The sequence below is a fragment of the Podarcis liolepis genome, assembly GCF_965112155.1.
Source record: "Podarcis liolepis genome assembly, chromosome: 7".
Lineage (NCBI taxonomy): Eukaryota > Metazoa > Chordata > Lepidosauria > Squamata > Lacertidae > Podarcis > Podarcis liolepis.
This window is the reverse complement of record NC_139561.1, coordinates 1,855,557-1,868,088: the sequence shown is the minus strand read 5'-3', so window position 1 is coordinate 1,868,088 and position 12,532 is coordinate 1,855,557. Positions and strand designations below refer to the sequence as shown.

The 12,532-nt window shown below is 43.3% G+C and overlaps 1 long non-coding RNA gene across 1 annotated transcript; it reads left to right on the top strand.

Moving 5' to 3' along the window:
• Positions 1–1,214: 1,214 nt before the first annotated feature.
• LOC310712010 lies at positions 1,215–2,694 on the top strand. The gene is made up of 2 exons (XR_014528724.1): positions 1,215–2,302; positions 2,416–2,694. It is a non-coding gene; the product is annotated as an uncharacterized lncRNA (long non-coding RNA).
• The last annotated feature ends 9,838 nt before the right edge of the window (positions 2,695–12,532 follow it).

Here is a 12,532-nt window from a genome sequence, read left to right as displayed (position 1 = left end):
AATACAAACCTTTGACATGGAAATGAGTTACGCAAAAGGGAGCCATTGCCCACCCTCCTTGCCTATTATTGCATGACCCCATTTTTAAAACACTTTGTCAAGGAAGTAGCAGTTCGTCTGCTAGTTTAATAACTACGCAGGAACAAAGCCAAGAGCATCAACTAAATTGTAGCAATGTTTACAGTAATGAGGCCTCTACTCCACACCACAATTACAGACCCCGTATTGCTTTATAGCTGGAGGCCCATAAACTAGTAGCTCATAAGTAGGATTATTGCAACTGCTCTATGATAGTGCCCTGGGGTTTGGGGGAAATTCATAATATGGGGCTCAGTGGAAGGAAGGCAGCAGACATGAGCTGCACACCACAGCCATTACCTTAAGTTAGCACACACCTGTCATCAGGACTATAGCCTTCCTCGGACTGTAGGGCTCCATGAAAGGATGCTAATTCACCTGCTGATCCTAAAGAGGTTCTTTGGAAATACAGTGGTACCTCAGGTTAAGTACTTAATTCGTTCCGGAGGGCCGTTCTGAACCTGAAACTGTTCTTAACCTGAAGCACCACTTTAGCTAATGGGGCCTCCTGCTGCTGCCGCGCCGCCGGAGCATGATTTCTGTTCTCATCCTGAAGCAAAGTTCTTAACCTGAAGCACTATTTCTGGGTTAGCCGAGTCTGTTACCTGAAGCGTATGTAACCTGAAGCGTATGTAACCTGAGGTACCACTGTAAATGTAACTTCCCTGTCCTCTCTGAGGGAGCAAACCTCTCTCTAGAGTCTAGACTGCGCCCCTTTCAAGTTGCCGGTGTGAATGACACTAGCATCATGGCTTCCCCCAAAGAATCCTGGGAATTGTAGTTAAAGGTGCTGAGGGTTGCTAGGAGTCCCCAATTCCCCTCTGAGAGCTACAATGCCAGACCAGTTTAACAATAAATTCTTCTTCCCAGGGAACTCTGAGAATTATAGCTCTGGAAGGCAAATAGGGGCGTTTCTAACAACTCACAGCGCCCATAGCAAGCTTCAGCCCCCAGAATTCTATACCCGACATTCCTCAGATGAAAAGAGGGACATTTCTCACTCCCCCAAACTGACCCTTCTCAACCCCCCATTTTTGTGTCCCCTCCCCCCAAGCATATCCACCACCACAACACCAATGGGACACAGCACAAACACCCTCCACCATTCTGATAAAACCCCTTGATCCCTGTTTTATTTTATTTTATTCTTTGGTAGATTTACAAAAAGATAAACACACATCAGTAAAGGAATTTTAGAAAGGGGAAATATAAGAAAGCTCCTCTTTCTTCTCAGCCAGGCTGGCCCTGCCTTCTGCCTGGACTCCAGAGCTGCCACTGCCATCATCACTGTTGCTCAGGTCAAGCACCGGTTCCTCCTTCTCCCTGAGCACTGGTGGGGGAAATAGGGACATCTGGTATCAACTCAGAAGCTGGGATGGCTTTCATAATTCCAGGACCGTCCCTGGAAAATTGGGGTCCCTGGAGGGTATAGAATTCTTTGGGGGAAGCCATGACTGACGTGGCATCATGGGGCTTGAAAGGTATGGATGTGGCCTCTGTCAGGGGCTGCTTACTGAATCCAAGACCTGACAGGTGCTCTGGTATTTATAGGGGCCCAACCAGAGGTTTAACATGGCCTGCCAACCTCAGGGGCTGATGTTGCTTTCCATGCCAGTCTTCAGCACTTATAAAATGAGGTCAGTTTAATTATTCTTTATAGAAGATAGGATCCAACCAAGATCCACCGGATGGGATCCACCAAGCTGTCTCCACACAAAGGATCTTGGGTTTGGATTGCACTGTTTAATAGGCTGCTCACTGACCACTGTGCAAATGCAGCAAGATGAAAATGGAGAAAGAATCAAAGGAGCAGAGTCAGAATCATGCCAAAAAGGGGGGGGGGGAGCAGCCAGCAATCAGCCTCAGTCAGAGCAGAAATGTGGAGGAATTTGCTGATCTCACCAACTCTTCTTAGTCACTGTGATTAGCAGTCAGCTCTATTGTTCTACATGAGAGTAGCGATAGATGTTGCCATGGTTTGCGGAAGGGGTATCCATGGCAATGCTTCTATGCAGCCCACCAGACGTGGGTGTTACCTGTGCTATGGATGAGTGTATAAATATCAGTTTACCTGAAGGTGGTGACCCATGGTTGCCATGGAACCCACAAGAGCATCTTCTCTGGAGAGGGGGTTGTCATAGAAACAGTGGTGTCTCTATGGCAACAGTGCATCATTATTTCCCCTCTTTCAACTGAAATATGTTTAAAGAACCTGTTGAGGAAAGTATGTGCATTTATTGGAAGTAAGAGCCAATATCCAGACCTGGTATGAAATATTAGGGAGGCTGATGTGCAAACCTGCTGAAGAGATGCATTTGTTTCTTCTTTGCATTTCAGAGATGCTGTAGGTCAGGGGTTCCCAGCCGGCTGTCCATGGACCACCACCAGGGGTCTGCCTGCAGCATGTCTGTGAAGAACCAGGGCTGTGGTTGTGAATGGTGGCAGTGGCAACAGCAACTACAGCTGCTCCAGGATGGACCGGAAGTGATGGGCAGGAGGAAGTGGCCTGAAAAGGGTCAAAAACACATTGCACCTCATGTATTACAATCTGAATTCTTGGGACTCAAATTGTATTACAAAAATCATATAGCATATAACACAGTGCATTACCATTGCTACAGTAGGCTGATGAATCATTAAGTCATCCACCACGACCCTCAGCAATTTTTGAGTGGTCCATAGGAGAAAGGGTTTGGGCATCACTGCTGAAGGTGGAACCAGATATGAGAAAATTGGCTCCAGTTGTCCTTTACTCACCTCCCTTGCCAGCCCTTTGGTGTAGGACCTCAGAAGCCTCCTGTTCTCACTTCATGCTGCTCCCCAATCAAAGAATGTGTTGTGTAGATAAGGCCTTATCCAAGCTGAGGGATACTGGCACTGTGACCTAACCCAGGCCTTGCTTCCCCTTTCTGGGCTGTGACTGTGCAAGATTTAAACTGTGTTTCCCTTTAAATCTATCTGTAATGCTGATGTAATCCTGACCTTGGCTGCAAAGTACAGTACTTATCTGCGACAGGTGGTATTCAGCTAAGTGTGAATCAGAGAATGCATACTTCCAGGGATTATGCCTCTTTGCCCCTCTGCCACCCTTAAAAAAATCAAAATTCTCTGTCCTTCATGTTAGCAAACTTTGTTTATTAAAAGTTTAAGAATTAAAGAAAGAAGTAAAAAAGAAAAAGAAAAAATAAACAATACATTACAATACATTACAATACATATACAAAAACAAAAGACAATACATCAAAACAAAAACAAAAGCAAAAAGTTAAAAACACATCCAATATTTCCATATCTTTATCTTTCATTAACTTGTTTCATCGACCTCCTCACACCTCCCTTTTTGTGTTCTAGTTATTAATTATTTCAGCAAATCCTTTCCATCTTTCACTGTTTTCTGTCATTTAATTGTCTTAATTTATTTTAACCTTATCTTACCATTAAAACCCTAAGACTTATTTAGACTTAACTCCTTATAACATTTCTACTAAAGCCATATAATTTCATTCCAACATTTTTCTAACACTCATTAATTTTGCAACATTTCTCTAAATAAAATTTTTTAAGCTTTTTTCCAATCTTCTTCCACCGTCTCTTCTCCCTGGTCTCGGATTCTGTCAGTCCTTTCTATCAATACCATATAGTCCATCAACCTGGTGACCTTCTATCCGAGACTCTTAACTCTCTTCCATGTCCCTTCTGCAGATCTTCTTTATTCCTTCCTTTGGCACTGAGGAGTAGATCTCGAGGAAACTCCAACCTAACAATGTCTTTATTCCTTCTCGACAGGTCAGCCCATTCTCCATAGTCAGAACTAAAGTCTAAAAGATATTTCAGAGCGCCAATCTCCCCCTGACCCAAATCCAGATCCCAAAGGCCAAAGCATCCCTTCATAAGAGGATCTCCAAGCAGGGCTCCATCCCACCAAATCTGGCTTTCTCTAGATTCGATCATAAAGGGCAACAGCTTATGCTCATCGAATTGCCTCTGTGAGGCCGGGGCTCTCTCCACTTGAATTACTTGAGGTTCAACAACAACTTTCTCCTCTGTCTTCTCCATAGCTTGCCATGTCAAAACAGATTCCTGAGTCAATGTCAGCAAACTTTGTGGTGTTTCCATCTTGCATCTTAATACAATACTCTGTGGGAACCAGATACTGTTGCACAAACACCCTGCTCTTCACAGCTCCATGTCACATTCTGTGGGAGCAACAGAGATTTGAATTCTAATGCCCACCTCAGGACTGGGCCAGAGAGTATGAATCCTCTTTTCCACTGTGGGCCATCAAACATTTTAAAAAGAAAAGTTTAGTTGGTTAATAAAGACAATCTTTCATAATTTCTCTTTTAAATTCCATATTATAGTAATACAAGTGGGGCTGCAAGAAAATGTTGCTATGTCTAGCACTCCTGCTCAGAGTTCCAGTCAGCCAGCAGACCATGCAGTCTTACAGAATACTCCATTCCGCTGCACTCCCCCAGTTTCCAGGTTTCTCCTAAACAGACACGTTACAGGCTTTTAGCAGGAAGTTATGGAACATGCACTAGTGGGAAGCAAAGCAGTATGACCACCCCAAATATTCTGCAGGCACAAATGGCATTGAAAGCATGATGCTGTGTAACAGCCCGAAAAACATCATGAGCCCAAATCATGATGAATGTGGAATAAAAACGACATCTCGAAGGACCCTCTGACCAGAGAAATATTAGATGCTATGAGAAAAATACAAGCCTAATTTGGGGATAATAAACTAATGAGTGTAAATCTGAAGACTGGTGCTCTCCTGCAACGTATGTTTAAATTGCAGTGGGTTAAAAAACAAATAAATCCCAGAGCATTGCTTAGCAACAGATCCCCTGATAACAGCAAATCACTCTGGAAGAAAACTCAGCTGGATCGGCGCTTCCATTAGGCAGAATGTGGTGGCTGCCACAGGTACCAGGCGCTGGATGGAGATGAGGAGCAGTGGTGGTGCTGGAGGACAGAGCTCTGTGTGCCACACGGCCGACCCTAAGCAAGCCTGCTGGGACCTCAGGTGGAATCCCACTGGCAGTCTTTCCATTTTGCTTGTATTGCTTATTTCCAAATGCAAGCAAACTGGCAGGTGACATTATCAATAAAAATGTTCCATCAATTCCAGTATAAAAGTATAGATTAATACAGGCAGTCCTTATGTCCAAATAGGTATCTAAATGAGACTAGTGATTATAAGCAGCAGCAGCTGATGAGTGTTTGCCCTTCCAGGTTAGTTTCTTTTTATATATATAAACCTTATTTTAAAAGTTTTTACATACATTATTATTTGCATTAGTCCACAAACCATCTCAGTATCTTTATGGAGGGGTTCTTCCAGCCCCAGGACGTCCCCCCACCCTCCTCCCCAGTTTCCAAAAATTATCTCTTCTCTTTTCTGCATCTAAATACCTTAATCCAAACTATTAAATTTCCTTATTAATATCCTTTGTCAAATTATATTACAAGTGCTAGTCCAATCCTGCTAACTGTTTTAGAGGTTTGCAGTGCTCCTTCATATATTCTGTAAAGTTAATCCACTCTTTTTCAAATTTATCGTCTTTTTGGTGTCTAATCTTCCCAGTCAATTTCACCATTTTGGCACAATCTATCAGTTTCAATATCCATTCTTCTTTTGATGGGGTTCGTTCTTCCTTCCATCCCTGGGCATAAAACATTCTTGCTGCTGTCGCCGCATAAATAAATAGAGCTTTTTTCTCCTTCGGTAATCATAGAATCATAGAATCATAGAGTTGGAATAGACCACAAGGGCCATCGAGTCCAACCCCCTGCCAAGCAGGAAACACCATCAGAGCACTCCTGACATATGGTTGTCAAGCCTCTGCTTAAAGACCTCCAAAGAAGGAGGCTCCACCACACTCCTTGGCAGCAAATTCCACTGTCAAACAGCTCTTGCTGTCAGGAAGTTCTTCCTAATGTTTAGGTGGAATCTTCTTTCTTGTAGTTTGGATCCATTGCTCCGTGTCCGCTTCTCTGGAGCAGCAGAAAACAACCTTTCTCCCTCCTCTATGTGACATCCTTTTATATATTTGAACATGGCTATCATATCACCCCTTAACCTCCTCTTCTCCAGGCTAAACATGCCCAGCTCCCTTAACCGTTCCTCATAAGGCATCGTTTCCAGGCCTTTGACCATTTTGGTTGCCCTCCTCTGGACACGTTCCAGTTTGTCAGTGTCCTTCTTGAACTGTGGTGCCCAGAACTGGACACAGTACTCCAGGTGAGGCCTGACCAGAGCAGAATACAGTGGCACTATTACTTCCCTTGATCTAGATGCTATACTCCTATTGATGCAGCCCAGAATTGCATTGGCTTTTTTAGCTGCCGCGTCACACTGTTGGCTCATGTCAAGTTTGTGGTCAACCAAGACTCCTAGATCCTTTTCACATGTACTGCTCTCAAGCCAGGTGTCCCCCATCTTGTATTTGTGCCTCTCTTTTTTTTTGCCCAAGTGCAATACTTTACATTTCTCCCTGTTAAAGTTCATCTTGTTTGTTTTGGCCCAGTTCTCTAATCTGTCAAGGTCGTTTTGAAGTGTGATCCTGTCCTCTGGGGTGTTAGCCACCCCTCCCAGCTTGGTGTCATCTGCAAATTTGATCAGGGTACCCTTGAGTCCATCATCCAAGTCGTTGATAAAGATGTTGAATAAGACAGAACCCTGTGGCACCCCACTAGTCACTCTTCTCCAAGATGAAGAGGAACCATTGATGAGCACCCTTTGGGTTCGGTCAGTCAGCCAGTTACAAATCCACTGAGTGGTAGCATAGTCAAGACCGCATTTTACCAGCTTCTTTACAAGAATATCATGGGGCACCTTGTCGAATGCCTTGCTGAAATCAAGGTAGGCTACATCCACTGCATTCCTAATGCTTCTCCTATTATACCTAATAGATAAGTCTCTGGGTTTTTTAAACAAAAGTTATTTTAAACATTTTTGTAACTCATTATAAATCATTTCACAGGCTTTTGCTAATTTACAGGTCCACCACATATGATAAAATGTACCTTCATTATCCTTACATTTCCAACACATATTAGACATTTTCTTATATATATATTTGCAAGTCTTGTAGGAGTTAAGTACCATTGGTACATCATTTTCATATAATTCTCTTTTAATGAACAGCAAGCAGTAAATCTTAAATCCACATACCACAACTTTTCCCATGAATCAAGTTGTATATTATGACCCACATCTTTTGCCCAATGTATCATTACAGATTTTACTTCATCTTTTGTCTCCCATTCCAGCAACATTTTATATATTTTTGACAGAACCTTTTTGTTATTTTCCAACAAGTCTTTTTGTAATCTTGCAAGTTCTTTCCTAAATCCCACTCCTTTATCCATTTAAAAAATGTCATTTAGCTGATGATATTGGAGCCAATCAGGTAACAAATGCCTTGTATTCTCATAGTTCTTCAGTTTCAACTGATTTCCCACCTCTACCAGGAACTCTCTATATGTTGCTCATTCTTTTTCCATATTTAATTTTTTAACTGAGAATGCTTCTAGTGGTGATATCCACCACAGGGTCTTATTTTCCAATAGATTCTTATACTTTTCCCATATAGAGTATATTGATTTTCTAACAATATGATTCAAAAATCTTCCCGCTTTGTTTCTTAGCCACCAATAGGGATAGACGCTTTTGTCGTCCATCCGTTTTGTTGCCAATGCTTTGTTGTCAGTGTTGAAGTAAGAGTCAACTGGCAGTCTAGTTGGTTTCAGCATGTGGAATGGCGCTGGTGGTGGGAGTCCTGTTCTTTGTCTGAGGCAGCAAAAGCCAGGCCCTAAATCTGACGGCTGCCTCTTTCTCAAAACCTCCTGCAAAGCTGAAAGTAAAATAGAGACAGAAACAGTAGCAAAACGGACTTGAATTGGCTCTAACGGTACCCCCAAGGCCAACGTCAGAGGGAGAAAACAGTCTGAAAATTTGTTTGAAACTGAGTTTTAAGTGCTGTGGCTCCTACAAAGGACCATGAGGATTGTGGTTTTGTGCAGAGGGACAATATTCTGTATCTGAGACGGAGGCCTAATCCTTGAGCACCTGTCACAGTCCTTTTATACATAACTAGTGTGCTAAGAGGAAGGCATGCTTGGCAAATCCACACCGTGATCAACTCCCGCCCGGAAACCTATGTCCCCACTGTGGAAGGACATGAATTGGCCTCCACAGTCACAGACTCACTGCTAAAACCGTGTTTATGGAAGACAATCTTACTTGGCTGCAAGTAACTGCCGAAGAAGAAGAAAGAAGAAGAAGATACATAACTAGCAGGAAGTGCCCAGCACTATCCAGAAATTCAAAGACACCAAAAAATATTGTGATTTTAAAATGAATAGTGCAATTTGTGTGTGTGCATGTGAGCACACTCTCTCTTTCTCCAAGCCAGGACCCCAATCAATCTGGAGGTGGGAGCTAATGTTTATATACGCTTGATTTGGTCTGCCATCTTGATTCAACATGGTCTTTGATGTTCACCTCGGGAGTCCTGGTGCCAAGTTGGGTGACAATATCTTCTGAGGCATCCAAATCAACGTAGTTTGCACTCATTGCACCAAAAAAATGGGCAAAGTGAACACCAGATGTTGACAAAGGCCACCACTCCCACCTGGGCGTTTGGCAATGGTATCTTGAGAGGCGTCTGACTCTATAGAGAACAGGCAGGCAGGCAGGCAGGCAGGCAAACTGCTTTCCAAGCTGCACCATCCTTTGGGATGATATTATCACAATGGCCAAAACTGATTCAATGAGGACCCCTGGTGACGGAAATGTGTCTCTGCCATCAAAATATCTTACACTCCAATGTTCCCAGCAAGTACAGTGGTACCTCTGGTTACGTACTTAATTCGTTCTGGAGGTCCGTTCTTAACCTGAAACTGTTCTTAACCTGAAGCACCACTTTAGCTAATGGGGCCTCCCGCTGCCACTGCGTGATTTCTGTTCTCATCCTGAAGCAAAGTTCTTAACCAGAGGTAATATTTCTGGGTTAGCGGAGTCTGTAACCTGAAGCGTATGTAACCTGAAGCGTCTGTAACCCGAGGTACCACTGTAAATTCATATCAGAAGTGAACAAAAAGTTCAGGAAGCTGCATTGACCCCAAAGGGGGCAGGCGGGGGAGCCAAACAACAAATGAAGGAATACATTTCTAAGGACCAGCTACTGTATATGTCACAGAGTCCTGAGAAGTTTCAATGATAGGGCACAGCTGTTAGTTGAATACCATCCATACAGATCTGAACAATAAATCCACAATATTGTGTGTTGGATAATCTGTAAATGGGGAAGGAGGGAAGAGTGTATCTGAAAAATTCAAATAAACTCGATTCTGCCAGGCTGCACCCAGGACCTGCCTTCAATTGAGTGCCAGTGTGTCTAAACATCAGGGGAAACTTTCTGACAGTAAGACTGTTGGGCAGTGGAAGGGTCTCCCTCAGGAGGTTGTGGACTCTCCTTCCTTGGAGGTTTTAAAACAGAGGTTGTATGATTCTATGACTGTAGAGTTGGAGGGACCCTATGACCCTATGAGTCTTCTAGTCCTAAAATGACTTTGCCTCGTCTAAGTCCGTCTTCTGTGAGGAGAGAGGTGCTATAGAAAAATGAGTGTGTGCTTCGATCCTTGGTATTGATCCAAATATGCATGCACATGCAATGGTCCTTTGGTGAGAAAGTGATCTATAAATAGCTGAAATAATATTTTAAAAAGCAATGAGAAACTTCAGACTAACTCTTTGAATCTGGTTGCCTTAGAAGCAGTGTGTCATGTGGAATTTTTAACAGATGCCCTGAATGCAAACAGATGGAAGTAAAATATGGAGAACAATTATTCTTGGGCCAGTCAATTCTCAGGACTGAATTACACATTGCAATAAACACACTTTAAACTTCTCCACAGAGTAGATCCACTGAAATTAATAAACATGACTGTTAGATGCCTTAATTTCAATGGGTCTCCTCTTAGTAAAACTAAGACTCTGGATGGTTGGAAAAGGTAAGTTTTGTAGAGAGAGAACTCAGTCCCTGAATCCAGTTACCAAATCTGCATCATGCTCCTACGTACGCATTTTGAAAAGTCACGATCCCATAATTTTTCATGAACCAGGATGAACTGGTAGGATCCTGCTACTGATGGGTTAAATCTCCAGGCAGGCAGGAAGCCAGCTCCCCACACCACACTTCTTGACCAGAAGAAGTTATCTTTAGAACTGTAGGCATGTGGCTCCCCCCCCTGCTTTGCACAGCCCCCCCCCCCCCGATCAGTTAGCTACTGAAGAGCTCATGCCACAAGGATCCACTTACAGACCAGCACAGGCAGACAGCAGCAGCAGCAGCTGGAGGTTGAGTTATGTGCCTGCAGTGGAGACTGGGTGAAAGGGTTTGACAGGGAGCACATAGGAAATATAATATTAAAAAATAAACCTAAATAAAGGAGGAGAGGCAAACAAGCCTCTTAAAATGAGGAAAACCCATCTATGATCACAGCAATAGAATAACCAAATGAATGCAATGCAATCCACACTCTCAGTGGAGCAGATTCCTGGAGCAACCACAGTCTGCTGCCACTTGAAGATTTGAGTGAAAGGTGCAGTCCACAATGTGGGATACTTTTTCTGTTGGCAGGATTTCCTTTTTTTTAAAGCTTCATTTGCAGATGCTTCATAATTCCATTATAGCCCTGGTCTGAAACATGCAGAGCACAGAGGATATTAGGATCGCCTTCCTGGATCCAAGATCCATCTTGTCTGGTTCTGTTTGCAATGGTGGTCGGTTGAGCACCTCTAAGGTCTTATTGCCAAGGAATGATTCTGATGGCCACCCTTTGTTTGCTCTTGGATTTGGCACAAGGAGATAGAATGCCTCTAAACAGGGAGATAGAATGCCTCTAAGAGGGAGATAGTAAAAGCACAACCTCAGGCAATACCAATGAGACGGAAACATGGAAGGTGCCTAAAGAAGCCAGGGTGGCTATCTAAAGAACTTTTAACTGAGTTAAGATTAAAAAAGGATGTGTACAAAAAATGGAAAAGGGGGGAAACCACCAAAGAGGAATTCAAACAAATAGCCAGCACGTGTAGACACAAAGTCAGAAAAGCTAAAGCACAGAATGAACTCAGGTTTGCTAGAGAGGTTAAAAGCAACAAAAAAGGCTTTTATGGGTATGTTCGTAGCAAAAGGAAGAACAAAGAAACAGTGGGGTCACTCAGAGGAGAAGATGGTGAAATGCAAACAGGGGACACAGAAAGGGCTGAACTCCTCAATGCCTTCTTTGCCTCAGTCTTCTCCGATAAGGAAAACAATGCCCGACCTGAAGAATTTGGAGCAAATGATTCAGCAGAGGAAACACAGCCCAGAATAACTAAGGAGATAGTACAAGAATACTTGGCTAGTTTAGATGTATTCAAGTCTCCAGGGCCAGATGAACTGCATCCAAGAGTATTAAAAGAACTGGCAGATGTGATCTCAGAACCACTGGCAGTCATCTTTGAGAATTCCTGGACAACAGGCGAAGTCCCGGCAGACTGGAGGAGGGCAAATGTTGTCCCTATTTTCAAAAAAGGGAAAAGAGAGGACCCAAATAATTACCGCCCAGTCAGTCTGACATCAATTCCAGGGAAGATTCTGGAGCAGATCATTAAGCAAACAGTCTGTGAGCACCTAGAAAGGAATGCTGTGATCACCAATAGTCAGCATGGATTTCTGAAAAATAAGTCATGTCAGACTAACCTGATCTCGTTTTTTGACAGAATTACAAGCCTGGTAGATGAAGGGAACGCAGTGGATGTAGCCTACCTTGATTTCAGCAAGGCATTTGACAAGGTGCCCCATGATATTCTTGTACAGAAGCTGGTAAAATGCGGTCTTGACTATGCTACCACTCAGTGGATTTGTAACTGGCTGACTGACCGAACCCAAAGGGTGCTCATCAATGGTTCCTCTTCATCCTGGAGAAGAGTGACTAGTGGGGTGCCACAGGGTTCTGTCTTGGGCCCGGTCTTATTCAACATCTTTATCAACGACTTGGATGATGGACTCAAGGGCATCCTGATCAAATTTGCAGATGATACCAAACTGGGAGGGGTGGCTAATACCCCAGAGGACAGGATCACACTTCAAAACGACCTTGACAGATTAGAGAACTGGGCCAAAACAAACAAGATGAACTTTAACAGGGAGACATGTAAAGTATTGCACTTGGGCAAAAAAAATGAGAGGCACAAATACAAGATGGGGGACACCTGGCTTGAGAGCAGTACATGTGAAAAGGATCTAGGAGTCTTGGTTGACCACAAACTTGACATGAGCCAACAGTGTGACACGGCAGCTAAAAAAGCCAATGCAATTCTGGGCTGCATCAATAGGAGTATAGCATCTAGATCAAGGGAAGTAATAGTGCCACTGTATTCTGCTCTGGTCAGACC